General features: G+C 38.8%; 1 protein-coding gene across 1 annotated transcript in view; it reads right to left on the reverse strand.

Moving 5' to 3' along the window:
• Window positions 1–16,313, reverse strand: part of LOC119728114 (kinase D-interacting substrate of 220 kDa B-like) — a 129,649-nt gene that overhangs the window by 94,057 nt on the left and 19,279 nt on the right. The window contains exons 2-3 of the mRNA XM_038200188.1: window positions 15,948–16,035; window positions 14,761–14,865 (exon numbers count right to left, since the gene is read on the reverse strand). The gene's annotated coding sequence lies outside the window, so the exon portion shown is untranslated. The remainder of the gene's footprint in view (window positions 1–14,760; window positions 14,866–15,947; window positions 16,036–16,313) is intronic.

Here is a 16,313-nt window from a genome sequence, read left to right on the forward strand (position 1 = left end):
GGTCAAGATTAAAAATGCTGATAATTCTTTTCATTTGACATTTACGAAAGAAAAGCGATGCACTCTGTGCCCGGAGCTGCCAAGAAGCTGGGATGTCATCACGCCAAAGCGTGCCGACCGGCGAGAGAGAGACGAGCGAGAGAGTTGCTGACTAGCGATAACCATCTCAGCATAAGCGCGGGATTCTCCAATTTCTTGACCTAACGACGCAAACAAACACAATGCTCCCGCGTTTTTTTTTTTTTTTTTGGTACACAGCAAGTTCGCGCACTTGAGGTGCTGTGTGCTTATTGATAATTCAGTGTAATGCACTTCTAACTTCGGGGCAGAAAGTCCTCCTTCTTTCCTCCCTTCGTATTGACTTTAACAATTTTGGAGTGCGAAAAACTCGCAAGCTCCGGTGCCCCGCGGCCGGTGTCTGATGACAGTTAATGTCTGATTTTACTGGTAATGAGGCCTTTCCTGTCTCGGATGTTTTTTGAAGAGGTGTTTCTTTAACGAGTCTGGGGCGACACAAAGCCAACAAACCAACTGGATCCAAACTACATGATACTTAATACTCCACAGTTCTGCCTGTTACCCATATTTAATGCACCCCAAGTATATCTTGCATTTCATGTTTGTTTAACCGCTCTATGCGCTTTTCTTTCTTTTTCCCCATAACTGACCATATTGATGCTGTACAGGGTGGCTCCCAAAAAAGTTTGCTCTTTTTCAGATGCAGATTTCTCAAAATCGGGAGACATATTGAAATTGTTTTAAGATATGTCTAAACTACAAGGTCTTGGTGGCATATGGTGAAAATGGCATTGAAAATAAAGCCTAAATTAATAAGAAATGACGGCCATTTACAGAGAAACCGTCAAAAAACAATTGGTCCACATGCAAGTATGAAACTTGATCAAAACAATATCATTGCGTGCACAAAAACTGCCATAACAATGACCGCATATGTATCTACACACGAGTGGACAAACTGGTTTTTGACCATTTTCTTGTATGTAAATGGCTGTCATTTCTTAATTTAGGCTTTATTTTCAATGCCATTTTCACCATATACCACCAAGACCTTGTAGTAGAGGAATATCTCAAATCAATTTTGACATGTCTCCCCAATTTTGAGAAATCTGCGTCTTAAAAACTGTAAACTTTTTTGGGGCCAACCTGTTTGAGCTACCCTACTTCTTCTACAATTCCATTTGCTCCTGATTTAATACAGATAGTTCTGCCAATTATAATGCCTGCCTTAAGATTAAAAAAAAAACCATATGAAAGTTATTCCCTATATTGAATGAGACATCAGCTGAAAAAAAATTGGCCAATGTTTAGTTATTCAATTATTACTTTACAATTTCCGACTATTGGCTGCATGCCAGACAATAATTCCATTCTCTCGGGGTAGGCTGGTTCCCGCCCCACAATCAGTATCGATAATGTATGGACCGGGAGCCAGTCTGCTCGCAAACGGATCTGTTTGCGCCAAAACAAAAACCTTTTTCAGAGGGTTGCAGACGTCCAAAACAGAAAAAAGTGAGATTTTAAAAATTTTGTTGAAGAGCACGGGGAACTTAAAAACAACAACCCCAAAAAACAAACAAGACAAAAATCGAGTGCTTGAAAGAGGACTTCCATCCCTGCAGAGCACTCCCAAAAAATCCCTAAACGCATTCCTTATTTTATCTTGTTATTAACTCCTCAAGACTTCTTCTTACTCTCTAGTGTCTTTTCCTTGTTGCTCTCAGTTATTTTTTGCCCTTCCAAACAAGCAACCGATACCCTGCGCATCACCTTGGATGTCTAAATACAGGTATACTCAGCGGACAGCGCTCACGGCGACTGCACTCTGAGTCTAAGGTTTCCAGTCGGATGAGTGGAAAAGTGCGGCTGGGTAAAAAAAAAAAAACCAATGCTAATGCTCACTTGTGGTAGCATTGATTTAGACTTTGCCGTCGTTTTTTTTTTTTTTTTACATGTATACACGGTAGGTGTGAAGTACATGCTTTTTGTAGGATTTGGTTTGATTTAACGGCAGCAGATTGGGATCACGTTGTAACACACAGTGACTGGATAGTGTTTTATTGCTCACTTTGTGTCTATGTACAAACTGAGCTGGCAATCCACTGCGAACTAAACTGTGAACTTGAAGGAAAACCAAGACAAATTCAAAGTTGTTGAAATACTTCAGTGAGTTCAGTACACTATCCTCTAGAGACATACTCTGTAAAGTATGTAGAGAGTGTTAAAAGGTTCAAAATATTTTTCCATTCTAGCTGTATCTAAGGCTAAGGAATAGCCACTTGCAAAACAAGCTCTATGATATAGGCGCTGATTCGGCAATTAATTATGTAAAACAAGACTGCGTCTTGACCTCCAGATTCTGACCATTCAGCGGGCACCTTCTAGTGGGTCTTTGGTAATCCGTTGTTGTGTTACAAAAACAAGGCAGCCAATTGACCAATCTTCAGCTAAGTTCTGCTCGAAATGACGTCACAATTGTCGACTCTGACGTGCTGACGCACGGGGTCGCATTTGAATGCTCACATATCAGAGGTTGTTACAGAGCTTGCAGGCTCCGCTGAGCAACGGATCATCTCAGAATAGCTACAACAGAGTTTCCCTTTGGTTATGGGGAGTGTGGGGTGGTTCCCTAAATTGACGGCGGACGTGACACTACTCACTTGCACATTTTAGCTTATTGAAATGCATGCTTGCAAGATACACATACCCCCTGTACACAAATTTTACATGTACACATCAATGCTTGATGTATTTGAATTGAAAATATCCCATTTAACTTTTTCTGTGCAGAATGAAAAAACAGGTGACTTTTACAGAAACAAGTTTGAAAAAAAAAAAAATAAAAAAATAAAATCATTGCTTACAATGACTTTCTTGTATTTATTACGGTACTTTTTTAATGCAATTTCCTCTCATCAAGTGGTATTTACCAACTAGCAACCAAAATGTTAATGCACTTGTAATCGATACAAAGCAAGTCCTGCATGAAGAAAAAAAAAAACGGCTTCTTCCTTTTTGCTTGGAGCATCATCACATCACTTGAGTGCATGTAGTTTACACTGGATGTACTGTAATGAGATCCAAGTCACAGCCTCACGGACAAGCATGTTGCCACGAGGCAGGCTGAGTCACAGTATTTTTTTGTATCGTGAAGTTTTGAAATCGTTTCTGATCAGCATTTCATTTTGAGCAAAATTTTGGGATGGGTTCTTCAGGATACATTTCATGAAACTGCTCAAAGCAGAAATTTGCTTGGTTCAGAAAATATTTGTTTGGCACAATATTCGTTTCTGTAGGTAAGAGTGGATTCAGATTCAATTCAAAGCACTGAGACTTCATTCATGATTAACATTTTGCTCTTCATCACAGATGAGGCAGGGATTAGACTGACTACAGAGAGCAGACCTACTATAAACTCAGCCTGCCTTAGACTGGACACATACCTGACCTCTACATACAATGTATGTCTGTATCAGAACAGGCAACGCCTGATTGGTTGATCAATCTGATTGGTTGTTCTGCATTTTCCCTGTAATCTGATTGGCCAACTGTATTTCTCAAGTATGAAGTGAACATGTAGATATTTAGATTACCTGACCTTGTGTAAGAGGTCGTACGGACAATCTCAAACTGGCCGTTCTCTGACTCAATATCTCAGTGAGGCATTACATGGTCTGATTGGCCTAGTTCTCAGACTTCCATGTATGCATGCAGATTTCAGTGCCTATTCCTGCATCAGCTAATATTTAGATTACTTGACCTCAAGTAAGAGGTCATAAGGACAATCACGCACTGGCCGTTCTCTGACTCTATAGCTAAGTGAGATAGTCAGGTTGCATTCAGCTGCCCCATCTTGTTCGCCAGATTAACATGTCTGTGAAGGCAGGCTCAGTAATCCTGTTACCTTTGGCTTGTTAGTGTGCTGGTGCATAGTGGAGAAGGCATTAAGAAAATTGTTTTAAGGGTGCACCCACAAAAAGAAACTGCTATAATATTCTTTGATAAAAGTTCATCTAGTGGTGGAGGGGGTGGGGGTAGACAAGAGGGTGGGGGAACAGGCAAGGGGGGAAAGAAGGGCATAGACGGTTTCGGTTGTTTAAATTTTATTGTGGTTTTTGTTTTCCTTTTCGTTTTAAAGTGATACCCCTAGCTAATGCGATACCCTTTAATCTAATACGTATCTCCTCCAAAATCCAATAATGTTGGCAGGCTCAAACAACCGCAAGTCTTTTATATACGCGTGCACACAATTCAACACAAAAGGAACGCACCCGCAACAAAATGTAATAAATAATGGTAATGAAGATTAATGGCCTTATGCGGAAAATTAGCTTCATTAATAACCTGTTGGCCGGTTCCCTGCACCGGGCGGCCGGTGCCCCGTTGAGTTCCCCATAAGTGATGCTGACGGTGATGAAGTCTATGGTGCCCCAACGGGGAGGACAATTTGCCGGTTCAGATCACATGGCGGAAAGGGTTAGCAATTTGGAGTATCCATTAAATTCTATAGGGAGATGCTATTACTTAGCCACCGGTAGTTTGGATAAATGAGCTTTATGTTTACGTGTCAGTGATATATCAATTCGGAGTGTGGAAAATATTTGCAAAGAATTTTGACCAACTACAGTAGTTACTCTCCATAATAATTTGCAAAAATGAATCAATATTCATGATATTGATTCATTTTTGCAAATTATTTTAGAATATCTACACGTACTTCACACAATTCTTTATGAAACAAGAAAACTAATTCTACACTTTTTTATGATTTCTTTTCAAGGCTTTCATGCTAGTTAAGAATATTCCGAAGCAATCAGCAAAAAAATAATTTTAAAAACTTCCTTGTCAAGCACTGATAAAAGAAAGCCGATCAAAGGAGCAATGCACATACAAAATTTTACCAACTTCAAGCTCATTTTTTTCTTCTTCAAAAAGCAGCATTTTAAATAAACTTCTGAAATCCATCTTCAAGGTGCTGTATATAAAACCCAAATTCCGGAAACGAATATTTATCTTCAAGCAATCTTGAATCCTCGATCCTGATTGGTCGAACCATGACAAGAGCACATGGTATCATCCCGTATACATGTACATGTACATGTACCACGGTCCTATCACACTCTACGTATTGCGCTATTCCAAGATGTGCGCGCCTTTCCCACTGCAGGCACGTGTAATGGAGTACCGAAGTGTGACGTCAGTTAGAAACCAGAAAGTGTAGTGCAAACGAATGGAGTACGCGCGCGTGTTGGTTCTCGGGCTGAATCACGCGCCAATGTCTTTTACACACATTTTGTGCGCGTGACGTATTCACTTTGGTACTCCATAGGTTAACAATTGAAAAAGTGCGTATACAGCGTGCATGCTCCATCTTTACTTTGCATCAAGTTTGCTTGAAAATAAATTGGTTATCCCACTAGCGGAAGTGGAACATGGAAAATGTAGTGCGTCTGCGTCCCACATACCAATCGGCCTTCGACCTCGTGGTAAGTGGGACACAGACGCACTACATTTTCCGTGTTCCACGAACGCGAGCGTGATAACGAATTTATCTTCAAGCAAACTTGACGCACAGTAAAGATGGAACACACATGCTGTACAGGTACACAAACTTTTCAGCGGTTATCCTATTGCACGTGCGTGTTGTACGGAATGGCGCTCGCATCTTAAAAAAACGCAGTATGGACCGAGGCTGTGCTACATGGTTATATGTAGCACGGCTTGTTGCCATGGATCGACCAATCAGGATCGAGTGTACTTGAAGATAATACTAATTAGATGCACATTATTTCTGAATCGGTGCTTGCGTATACACTCATACAGCCGTGCACTCGTGCAGCAAATATGTGTTTCCCCTATTAAGGCCAGCAGATTATTGGGTCTTGACGAACGACAATTGCCCCAATCCGACAGACCTTCACCGTATGCTGAATTCACAGATGGATGATTCCGACAAAATTAAAGGCCCCTCAAGTCAAGCTTCTGACGCACACGCACCCAGCAATTCAGCGGGTATACCTTGTAATGTGTCGCGTGCAATCTGTCCTCGTGAATCTGTACATAAACATGTGAATTCTCTGAGGATTTAAAAAATGAAAGCAGTCTGCTGTGAAGACATGTCAATACGTGTACGTACAGGTATAAAGATTTATTGATGTGCACTGGTCTGCCTGCAGACCATTCCATTCAAACATGTACCGGTAAATGTACATGTACCTCAAATGGAAACTGTTATTGCTCCCTACAAGATTCATATCCATTTTTTAAATGGCTGAGTAGTTTTGCACGCAAATTGTAAATTGACCCTGACAAGTACGGTACTTAGGGCTGTGCATTTACTGGTAGTACGGAATCGGGTACCCGATTGAAAAAAACACAAGTAACCGGGTAGCCGCTAAAGAAACCCAACCCCAAAATTTAAATCTTTGAAGTTGCTGCACGGATTGTTTGTAAAGATCCGCAAGATAATACGGTACCACCACATCATTGCGTCAATACAGCAAGATACAAGTGTGTACAGTGAGCTCAATACACGTAGCTTTACGGTATAAATTGCATTTTCGCAATCGTCACAAACATGATTCTGTTTTGTTTTTCCAATTTGTAGCCTGGTTTTCATTTTGCAAATTCTCTACAAATGACAATCAAAAACTTTCTTTTTCATTGTCTGAGAAGTTACCGAGTAATGTAAAGTTGGTTACGGGTACTCGATTCCATAATCTAGACCCAGTTCCTGACATCAGCGGTTTGGTACTGGGGTAGCTGGTTCTGACGCACATCCCTAATTGAACATGTACTGTACATGTACCAGTACATGATGTATCTAGTCAACTTTGGATGACAAGGGTGATATAAAGATCTGTAGTAAAAAGCCCCGTTCACACTTTACCAAAACAACTAACTTTTGAGAAATTTTCGCATGCTTGAGAAATCTTACAAAATTGCCATCATGAAAAAGAACACCCATGCTGCCAAAAAAATTTATATAAATGACATCCTTGACGAAAGTACATACACGTATACATCTCAATCCTTGAGAGATTTTGAAGAATTCTGAGCCAGCGACAAAATCTTCCGCTGTTACACCTGACTGATGATTGTGTGAACTGATCTACTGTAAGAGTACGACGCCTAATGTGATAGTACCTACCGTAGTGCGTGTAAACATGGCCGTCGCAAGGGCGGTCAAGGGGGCGCTTTCCCTCCCCCCTGGAATAGGCCCCCCCAAAAAAAAAAATAGGAGGGAAAAAAAAAAGAGGTGCGAAGCCATATTGCTGTTAACTTAATCGGTGGTGTGGGCAAATGTCCCCTTGCCCACCCTTGAAAAAATTATAAAGTGAAAATATGCTGGAAAAAATACAGAGATTTTTTAGGGAAAAAAAATGTGCTTTGCCCCCCCCCCCCCCCCCCCCCCCCCCGTAGAAAAAAATCCTGGCGACGCCCATGCGTGTAAAGCCCAAGCACGGCAAATCGGATGCAACAAAAAGAGGGTGGTAGACATGCTGTCACTGTTTTGTATCAAATCTGACAAAAAAGGAAATCTGAATTGAATAAAATAAATAAATAAACAAACAAAATTGTGTCCACAAAGTACAATTACAGCATGCACTTACTTTTTCAACAAAAAAATAGCATAAATCAAGTATCCAAGTAATACTAAAGTATTGGTCTGCCCTCCCTACCTGATCACCTACATGTACATACGGTACCGGTACATGAACATATAGATCTCATCGCATCACTGAAGGAATATTTCTTGACTTAAACTGCTTCAACGGTTACATGCACTCTAAAGCCCAAAGCCATGTCATGACACGCAGTCATTCGTCAGGATTAACACACACATGTGGCGTGCAGAATGTCGCACGCACTGTGTTGAGGCCACAATAAGGGGGATTCACAAAAACCAACGACTGGAAAGAGTTTCGCAGTGAAGGAAATTCCCTGACTTTTAAGGAAACTGAATGTTTTTTTCTTCTGACTAGCATTGACTGGCAAAATATCTCCGAACTTTGATACAAATAAGTTTTGATTCTTTCATGGCCACCATATTGAAAATCATAAGACAAAATGATCAGTGAAGATTTTGCCTCATGCTTTACTTTATTTACAAATCTAGATATCACAGGAAACTGATCGTTTTTTTTCCCTCAATTGATTTCCATTGACTGCCAAAGTATCTCAAATTAAAAATAAATTGTGAATCTTTTTTTGTTTTTTTAGATATACATTGACAAAATGAAAGATGCAACTAATAAACTGTAATTTCAGACAGCATATCTACATGTAAAAACCCTTTTCAACTTAAAATTTGAAGACCCACTTTTACTCTAACACAAATTGACTTCGGTTCTGAAGTCTTGATACTTTTTTCAAAGTGATTTCCGAGCCACATCTTGTATCACTGTTATCTTCAGAGAACCTTTTGCAGCTGCCATCACTTGAACAGGTGCAATGATGTTCATTATCAATTAAAAAACAACAACTGAGTAGTCTTGTCTTATCTGTCATCTGTTGTTTTGATGACGACCAATATTTTACGATCACAACTCCACAAGCTGAGAAATTGCTCATCAATAGGGAAGGAGATCTCTATCATAATGGTCAATTCAATTTGCTCTTCACAAAAAAGCCAATTGAGAAATCTTATTAACCTCTGCCATTCAATGTTTTAATCCATTTTGGGCATATGTGTGCGTGTACGTAATTCTAATAAAAACGAATATAACACCTGGCAATCGGATGTATCAATCTCGATTCATTATCATTTTTGTCATGGTTACAAGGACGGAAACAATGAAGTTGAGATATGTACATGTACATGTACATGTATACATGTACATACAGGTTGTCTTAAAAAAAAGCAGTAAAGTCAATCCATGAATATTAAAATTAGCACTTTCTTTTTGCCAAACCTATCTATAGAGTCTGAAGGTGTAGTAAATACATGTACTCCACACAATGGTCTTCATCCCATCTTGTTTGGACCCCTATTCCGGAGATACAGCTAATTAAATGAAATGACTTGAATTCCAAGTTGGGCCTCTTGGTATCTAATGAAAGGCATTCATATACCAAAAAGGTGGAGAAAGTTGCCCAAACATATTTTGACAAGTCTGTCTTGCCGTAACATTTAAACAAAAGGTCTAAATCACAGAGAGCAACAATCCTGTCAAGGGTAAAGAAACACTCTATCATCTCATGGTAATGGTTTTCACAAAAACAAGATTTAGGCCTAGTTTCCTCAGAATAAAAATGTTGTTGGACTGCCACATTTCTTTTGGTTTTATGACATGAATTTTACTTGGGAACATACAAAATGTAGTTCTACTCCTCTGAAATGTATGGAAACTTTTTGACACCCCTCTTTTGGTTAATTTTATTGAAAAGCGCATTTTCTTTTTAAAGCTTTTAAACTTCTCCATGCTTTTTCTGACAAATGAAAGCACTGTTGCTGTGATGTTATTTCAGGACTTCAGACACTCTTCAGTTAAGGGGTTTTCTGTTCAAATTGTGAACCCAAAAATTGCTCGTTGAAAAACGTTTGTGAGAAAACTTTGCTCACTGGCTTACTGTCACGTACTGAAACAAAAATGAGTCACCAAAGAAAAGGTGCATTTTCAAGACTTGCATTAACAAAATCACATTACATGAGAACTGCGTAGGCCTGAACCTGCAAATTAGTACTTTAACTTTAACATGTACAGTAATCTTTCAATTACATGCACAATTAACATCATAGCTTCAAGCTAATTAGAATAATTGAGTTTAGACAATCTCTGTTTAAAAAGTCCTGGCAGTTTCTGAAGGTCCACCAAGTTTCTGTAGGGATGTTGCCTGTTATCCCACTGTAAATCCCTAGCTTAATTTCAAGTCAGCTTAAGACAAATGTCACAAGAGCCCAGCCAGGCAGTTCAGTGGATGAGATGTGCCCAGTGTGTTTCAGCTGTGTTTCCAATCTGTCTGCACGCACCGGCATTTACCAAACAGGCAAAACATCCAGCCCAAACCAACCACCCCTTGTGACAAATTACTATGTCAAATGCTCTCGAGCGGAAAGTCTGCGGTCTTTTGCGATTTCGAGCATGTCAAATTGAGTCTAATTCAACAAACGACAATACCATTTTGTCAACGTCAAGAGATTGGTTACACTAGCGTGATGTTGCCAAAACCGAGCCTTTTGAAGTTTTCTAATTAAATTTTGCATGGTTCAGGACAAATTAAATAATACATTTATCATTAGCTGCACATGTATGCCTAAATTACTTTAACTTACTTTTTGATTCAAAAGTGCATGCGAACCCAACTCCACGAATGCGTACCACGTGATCAGACTGAAAAGCAGATGTTTCTACCACATAACAATTCCACCTGTTTCCATCAAAAAAGTGCATTTTGGCAGCGGGATTTTCCAACTGATTGATTTCATGGACAATAAAAATCTTTAAATTTGGCTATGCCAAACTAACTGCATATTTAGCAACACTATACAATGCAACAGATGTAAACCTGTAAACAAACATACACACCAAAATGAACACTAGTGATTTGTAACGGTACATGTATGCCTTTTTACGTACATTCTCATCTTCAAAGAAAATTGCAAGTGGAACATAAATGTCACAGTGGCAACATTTAATTGCTCATGCTTAATTAAATTTCCTTCTGGCAAATTGCACCATTTACTAATGGATTCCGTCGGACGTTGGCTTTGAATGTGCTGATGAATTGCTAATAATGATTAAAGGGCAATGTAATGTAATTTTCTTAATGCAATCCTAGAAAACGCACCTTTAATGTCCAATTTAACTTTAATTATCAATTTTATTTTGCCATTTTTGAGGGCATTCCGGTGCCTTTTTGGTTTTTATCCTAATGCAAATTTGCATATCTCCATGAGCAAAAGTGTGACGTCATTTCAGACAGAAACCTCAACGTTGCTTTTTCTGCACTAAAATTTGCCAGAATTTTGGATATTTTGCTGTCGCAAATTTTGTTTTCTTTATGTGATTTGTTGTTGTTTCAGTACATGACAGTAGGCCAATGAGCAAAGATATCTCACAAATGTTTTTCAATGAGCGAATTTTGGATTCACGATTTGAGCAGAAAACCCCTTTTTGAACAGTGTCTTCCCGGTATGACATCACACCAACATGCCCTCACATTCGCAATATGCTTCACATTATACGCGAGCAAACAAGTACAAGTACGTAGTGTCTCCTATCCACTGGGCTCTCGAAAGTGGTAGAAAAGCGCCCTCTCTTGTTTGCGCAGGGAGCTTATAAGAATCCATAGGGAAGGTCAGGGCATTTAAGACTTACTGCAGTTGTGAGAATAACAGGAAGAGTATCCTCACCTAAAAGAGATTCACCCATTTATACCAATAGAGGGGGTAGTTCTGCATAAAGCCAATGCATAATTACAGAGGCTACAGCTTTTGTTTTCTTAGTAACACACTATAGAGTAGATACCCATAGCCATAGTAAAAATATACCCCATTGGAAGACTATCCAGCAAAGCATTATGACTGCACACTCATTACTTTACGGATTCTGCATTGTGACTGCTTTTTACAATTTTACAAAATATAAACAAACAAACAAATGTTTTACATCAACTGTCATAGGCCTACTGAGCAAACAACTGCATCCACGTTTGGCATTAAATTTCCGATCAATTTAAATTTCAAATGCGTAGGCTAAATCATTTTAATATGAAAATATCAGTGTACACACGTACATGTACTGCTGCAAATAAACTTGAAGATGAAATGTCAAAACAATATGAAACCAATTTATACAAACACAAACCCACACAACATACACATTGCCAACTTGTCACCTAACAGTGATCTTATACTCACCTACATATGTACACAGTCATTAAAATCCCCGCCACACGCGTACAAAAACACAATTCACCGTTTCAGCCAAGACAGATAGCCCGACCACAAGGTTTTCGCAGTCAAAGCTGCCAAAATGATTGTCCGAGCAATTTTTTTTTCAGGTCCGCTGAGTCTCCACACAACCCCCCCGCAGGCGCCCCGGCGACCGGCTATGGAACTGATTAATTCACAGCTTTGTGGATTTGCTTTTAAAAAACGCCCGTGCCGTGCAGCGGCGATGAGGCTTTTAATTTCGAGCTCTGCTGTGCTGACAAGTCTTTAAGACTGCAATTGGCTAAGTGAGCAAGGGCACCGCAAAAAACACACACCACGATTGCTTCCAGATCTTTCCTATGTACACTCACAACCAGATGCCTGCAAAACACTTTGATTATCGGGCTGCCTTATAATTTATGCAAACTTCATTATGATTCATAAAGCCTGGGGGCCTTTAAGACAGGACGCAACATGTGATTGAATTTTAGCAGTGGGTATAGTAATAAAAGAACAACATTGTGCCAAATAAGGTAGATCGCTCTTGTCAATTTTATCCTCCCATTAGTGCAGTGTTTTGCCAAAATGAGACGGAATTGGGCACAGGTCATAGTAGAGAAAAATGCCCCCCCCCAAAAAAAATAAAATAAACTGGGGGTTATTTTTTTTCGATTTGCAGATTTGTCATCTTTGATATCTTTTTCACATGAGAAAAATGCCCCCCCCCCAAAAAAAAAAAAATTGGGGGTTATTTTTTTACGATTTGCAGATTTGTCATCTTTGATATCTTTTTCACATGAGAAATAGTATATAACTGTGAAATAAAATTGTTTTTTAGGGAAAAACAATTGGCATCTTTTAATTTTACAACTACAAAAACTCCAAACTTGAAAGGCCATTTTCTTAGTATTTTACTTTTTTTGACATGTGGATAAAGGCCAATTTTACCCTGTCACAACTTGTCAACGGAATGTCCGATTGAAGTGCAACAAATAGTATTGTAAGGAGAAATGTCATTCTCTTTCCTAATACCCACAAATTCTCATTTCGACCTCTGCCCAGTTCTGTCTCATTTTGCCAGGAGGCCTCATTTTTGTGATGCGATCAAGCTACCGGTAAATGAATTGTTTGTTGACACTGGTCTTTTTTTTTTATTACAGATTTGAAAAGAGCACAATCTCAGCATTACTGCTGTGAAAATCGAATGCTGGTACCATCTTTAGTTCAAAAATTATGGAACACAAAGAGATGTGATGAAGTGGCCCTCATTTGGCAGGAATCTTCAAATGAAAGTTTGATCGCATAACATTTGTTTAAATTCATGAGCACTTCAACCTACATTGCACATCATCCTCGATTTCTGTATAATGATTGCCAATGCAATGCACAATCGACTGTTTTTACCTTTCATAGCTTCTGCTTTTTTCCCTATTCCATTTAGCTTTTTAGTGACCTCATAAAATTTGATTGATAAACAATGATCCAATGGGTGGAATAAATTAACAACATCACAAGTGTTTATCCAGGAATTAATGATGATGAAGACAAAGTACAAAGCAAAATCCTCATTTCAATTATCTAATTAATATATCCATAAAAATAAAGGCAGTACGCACACGTACATTGTAGCGGTGCATGTATACACGTACTTATGTCAAAGTGATTGCTTTAATATGCAAGCACACTGCTGGATTAGGTCTGCCAGATTTGTTTCGAAATTCCAGTTGACTTAAAGGCAATATACAACATTTGCAAATATGAACAAAATACCAAATTATTATGAAATGCCTTACTACTTGACTGTAAGGGAATAAAAGTCTCAAGCATCCTGTGAAATCATGGCACCTGGTGTGCTGTAATTTTTTAAGAAATGTGGACTTTTTGTGTCCATTTCCAACGATTGGTTGGCTGACAATCAGTGGAAAAAAACTGACTTTTTACTAATACTGCCCCCAATTCACCATATTTAGTTAGTCCACATTTTATTTGCTAACGGTTACACATCCGTGAACGGTTGCAAGCCAGCTAGTCTGGCTCCCTGACCCAACAATTCTCCGAGGTCTATAAATTGCCCCTTTTCATCTAAATTAGGGTTAGGGAACCAGACAACAAGAATATTTCCTTGTTTTTTCCAGCATCTATGAACACAACACTTTAAACAGGTCAGTGTAACAATATTTGCTATAAAATACTAACCCCCAAATCCATCCATTTCTGAAAATTACAACATATTTAAAGCAAATGTTGTATATATTCCCTTTAATACATTACTTTGTTGTGTTTGTATACAAATTATGCAGATCTATTTTTTTTACTACAATGGCATGAATTTGAAAAGGACATTAAAATGAAAAGTCTGCAGTTTACTGCTGAACTTTGAAATCATGAAATTGATACAAGCTTAAGTTCACAAAATGTACATACACTAACATACCGGTACATGTTACACTGTAATAAAAAAAAAAGAATCCTATAGTTTGAATAATAGTGTGTATAGTAAGCAAGAAAAGGAATGCTGTGCATTCTTGTGATATTACTTTACTCGGAATGTACCGTATCGGATAATGAAAGCCACATATGAACAGCGCACCGGACCGTTGAAGTAATTGAGCCATGCCTTGTACATGTATGTGCCGATTTGGGTCAGTGACATGAGCTGGAAATCCAATATGGCCTGGGCACGGAATGACGACAATCCTGATAAGGGGAGGCTCGCGTAAAACCATGATGTCCATTTGACAATTATTTCTGACGGCTCCCGAATGTTGTTATCTGTTTTGTGATCAGAGCTAATGACGCGTGGAACAGCTACCACGGGAACATTGATAATTATAAACAACATGAGAATGTTCAAATGTACATACCTGAAGTGTTGTCTAATGTGCCCTCCGAGACTGAAGTCCGGTACGTGACTGAGAGGCCAATTTAATTATCATATTTTTTGTGCAGAGTGGGGGCGCTATCACCTTCTGTGGAGTCAACATGGACAAATTTAATTCACAAATGGTATAATGTACTGTTTGATGTTGAGCTCAGGTTGTCAAGCTTTCCGTTAGAGATATGTTCTTAGGTACATATGTTTCTCTATTTTTTAATGTTCGTATGTTTAATGTTCTTTTGAATGAATAAATGCATTTGTTAATGTTTTATATTGTCTTGGGACTGAAATGCCTTTGGGCAATAGTGATTAGGTTCACTTTTATAGTTTCAGTCATCACGTTTTGTAATGTGTTAGTCTGTTGTCGTGATGGCAAATGAATAATAATAATAATACTCTCCGTGCGTGTGAAACCACGAGCACAACCACGCCATGAAATAGTGCTTTTAGGTTAGCAAAATTTTCTGCTATAGTACACAAGTAATTCTGCAAACTGTTAAGAAGCACCACGAAATAGGGCCCTTGTCACAAGAAAAACCTGTCTGACAAATTCCAATCTTGTTGTAGGATAATTCCTGTCTGACAAATTCCAATCTTGTTGTAGGATAATTCCTGTCTGACAAATTCCAATCTTGTTGTAGGATAATTCCACCGTCAAATTGTTGCAAGGAATGTCAGAGTCCACCATTTCAAAATGTTCGTACTGAAAATTCTTTCAAGTGACCAAAAGCAAACTTAGAGGCAAACGATCATTCCAGAATGAAGAATAAAATCTGACTGCAGTGGGACTTGAACCCCCCATCTCTGGATTACAGTGGGAGTGCTCTACCAACTGAGCTCTTCAGCCTCATGGTGAAGGTTCAAATCTCACACTTATTTAATATAACCCTAACCCCCTGAGCATTTTTACTAGAAAGTATCCTGAATCTACCAAAATCCACCTATTGTATAATGCACACAAATTTTGGTGTTGGTGACTGCTTAGTATGGAGGTATCCTGAATCCATCAAAGTCCTGCGGTACCGCTAGGCTTACAATCCTGAATCCATCAAAATCCCCCTGTGTTCAATGTGGAGGTCTCCTCAATCCGCCGAAATACTCCAAAACAGGGGTATGGATTTTGATGGATTCAGGGTGGTTAGGGTTAAAGAAAAGAAAATGAATCTTAAATACCTGTCAAAGACTTACTTTCTGAATGCCTCTGCTCGCAAAGTGTAATTATACATTAATACATCAGCCACTCAGTGCCCAGGAACGTGATCTGCAATAACACAATTGTAAGAGTCAGTAAATTTGTACCTTAAAATAATGTTGTTTTTATTGAAAGTACATGTATCACTCCACACTTCAGACAGTGCACAGAATAAAAAAAAACAATGTACAAATCTCCTAGCTTTCACGGAATTATAGTCTGTATTCTGTAACATTGCACATAAACCATATGGATTACTGGTAACTAACACTGTCATTTTCAAATCCTACCACAAAAATCGTGACTACGGACTCACGCGTACACAGCTCATATAACTGCGGATCTCT

Source organism: Patiria miniata, unplaced genomic scaffold (assembly GCF_015706575.1).
Source record: "Patiria miniata isolate m_02_andy unplaced genomic scaffold, ASM1570657v1 HiC_scaffold_20, whole genome shotgun sequence".
NCBI lineage: Eukaryota > Metazoa > Echinodermata > Asteroidea > Valvatida > Asterinidae > Patiria > Patiria miniata.